Genomic DNA, 250 nt, shown 5'->3' with positions numbered 1-250 from the left:
TTTAAGAATTAGATACAAGCTCCCAAATACTTTTGACATTTTTGGCCTCTGAAACAGAGGCCGTGGCTAACAGACCCAAGGACATTTTGACTTTTAGCCAAGAAACTGGCTACTTTTCTTTGGGGTCTTTTTACCCTAACTGCCTAGCCAATTCCGTCCTCATATTCTTATCACACCATCCTCTGAAGAGGTTACCCAAATTGCCAATGGAGAATAGGGATGCAGACCGCTCTGGCTTCTTCCATGCTGA

The sequence above is a fragment of the Nannospalax galili genome, unplaced genomic scaffold (genome assembly GCF_000622305.1).
Source record: "Nannospalax galili isolate Female #2095 unplaced genomic scaffold, S.galili_v1.0 scaffold88, whole genome shotgun sequence".
Lineage (NCBI taxonomy): Eukaryota > Metazoa > Chordata > Mammalia > Rodentia > Spalacidae > Nannospalax > Nannospalax galili.
This window is presented reverse-complemented; position numbering follows the sequence as displayed.